General features: G+C 52.0%; 1 pseudogene; it reads left to right on the top strand.

The window, feature by feature from the left end:
• The first annotated feature begins 258 nt into the window (after positions 1-258).
• Positions 259-2,500, top strand: part of LOC137995643 (uncharacterized) — a 2,962-nt pseudogene continuing 720 nt past the window's right edge.

Below are 2,500 nucleotides of genomic sequence, written 5' to 3'. Positions count from 1 at the left end.
AACTAAAATAAACGAATTTCAGAAGTGTCATCGCTTATTTCATGGAGAATTGGCTTCCCATACGACAGCAATGGCTAGCTTGCTTCAAAGACAAACATTTGAATATAGGTGAAACCACCAACAACAGACTGGAATCCACCTTCAGCAACTTCAAAAGTTTTTGTTCGAGGTATGCAAGTTTGCTGCAGTTTTGCACAGAATTCATGTCAGTGCTACGATGCTTATTGCAGAGTTTCGCGCCAGCCAACATGATAACAGGACTCTTCTTAAGTAAACCCGCTGACCGGGGACTCATATTCTCGGCCAAACGAGTCGGCCATGTTTTGTGTTTCTTAAGACTCTGCGAACTATCTTAAGGACTTGCTTGTCATTTCTCACCTTACGGAGTTCTTGTAAGTGTATTCATTTTACTAGCTAAGTCCACTTGTATTGTATTGTCATTTTTGCGTTCCTGTTCGATTGTAGAATGGTTCCTTCATCGTTGGCATTAAAGTTAATTTTGTTCATCGAGAAGGCTGTTTCTTCATGAAGGAACCATGGTAGTCATCGCTTGTACAATCCCCACATGCGATTTCAAGACCGCTGACGTCTCCGAGGCCCTCGCCATTGATCTCCTGGCAAACCACGGCTTGGCCCATCAGTGCACATTGCCTAACACAACTGGTCCTTCGCTTCCACCCGTTCCTCGTGGTCCAAAACTCGAACGGCCCAAAGTGAACATTGGCGTCTCGACAGAGGAATGGAACGTGTTCACACGCCGCTGGGAAGTTTTCCGTACTGGTTCGGGCATCGATGATCAATCTGCACCCTCCCAGTTGTTTCAATGCGCAGAAAATGAGCTTGGTGACAGTCTCCTAAAAGCCAACCCACAAGCCGCTTCCAACACTCTACCAGACCTGCTTGCTGCCATGCGTTCCCTCGCAGTAATACCAGTTGCAACTGGTGTCCTACGCACCGAGCTACTGCAACTACGTCAGGAAAGGGACGAACCGTTCCACGCATTTACAGCAAGGGTTCGTGGGAAAGCCGAAACCTGTGCTTTTAGTACACAGTGCGAATGTGGGAAAAACGTCGACTACACAGACCATGACATACGAGATGTCCTCCTTAATGGGATATCCGACCCAGACATCCGCCGTGAAGTTCTTGGGACCAAGAACGTTCTTCAGACCCCAGTAAATGACGTCATCACCCTAGTGGAAAACAAGGAGATGGCACAGAACGCCCTCCCGTCATCAACCCTGTCTGCTGTCTCGTCATTCAAGCGCCAACAGGAACCACCGAAAGAGCCCCCTTTGGCAACCCCGTCTCGAGCGAATCAGGCCAAACAAGCGGCATGCCCAGATTGCAAAAACCTCTTCAAGATTTTCACGGAGGGGACCCGGGGCTGGAACACCAAACCCCATACAGTGTGCCTCAATTGCTATAGGGTTCGCCGCCGCAGGAAGCACCTACAGCGTACGCCCCCAGCCCCCCCTCCCCCCAGTCAGGCCATCGAATCAGACCCAATATCCCAAGTTGCCTCATTTACTTCCGGCACTGCCCGCCGGCGACGTCGCCGCAAACATGTTCCAGCCAGACATGGCATCGTCGGTAGATGCGCACCTGTAACACTTGACCACCACATCTTTACTAAGGGCGAGTGGACACGGGCACACCTCAGAGACCACCCCAGAGTCCCAATCACTACCTCCATTGACACCTCAGCCCAGGCCAGATATCGTACGCCCAACCGCACCTCAAACACTCATGCAGAGATCTCAGCCATCGCCGACACTGGCGCACAATCTGACTTGTGGTCAATGAAAGACTTCTTAGCGTGCGGGTTCTCGCGCGACAACCTACTACCTGTTCGTCTTGGCTTGTCAGCCGCCAACCGCTCTCCCATTTCTATCGAGGGCGCATTCTTCGCCAAGCTCACCACGAAGCTCCAAAATGGTGAGGTGGCCTCGTGCCGCTCCATGGTTTACGTCAGCCGCTCCGTCCAAGCCATGTACTTATCATACGACTCGTTGCTCAACCTTGGCATCCTCTCCAAGGACTTTGCATCACTCACAACAGCGAACATGCCTAAGGAGGGGTGCCACACCAGAGACTCTGACGCCGTGGATATCAACCGTATGCCACCTCTAATTAATGCTATGCAGTCTATTAATGGTGGCTGCACCACCACAAGTGACCCACATGACACCATGTGCTCATGCCCTCAACGTGACGCTACACCGCCACGTCCCTCCGAGCTGCCCTTCCCCTGCACTCCAGAAAACAACGGATGAATGAAAGCGTGGTTACTTGACCGATACGCCTCCTCAACATTTAACACCGGGCATTACCGAGCATGGAGGGGCCACCGATTGAGATTCACGTCGAACCTACTGCCACCCCAAAAGCAAGCTACACCCCGGCCCCAGTGCCCCTACACTGGCAGCAACGAGTGTACGAAGACCTCCTACGCGACGAGGCTCTTGGTGTCATAGAACGCGTGCCATATGGCGAACCT

This window comes from Montipora foliosa, chromosome 3, assembly GCF_036669935.1.
Source record: "Montipora foliosa isolate CH-2021 chromosome 3, ASM3666993v2, whole genome shotgun sequence".
NCBI classification, from domain to species: Eukaryota; Metazoa; Cnidaria; class Anthozoa; order Scleractinia; family Acroporidae; genus Montipora; species Montipora foliosa.
This window is presented reverse-complemented; position numbering and strand designations above follow the sequence as displayed.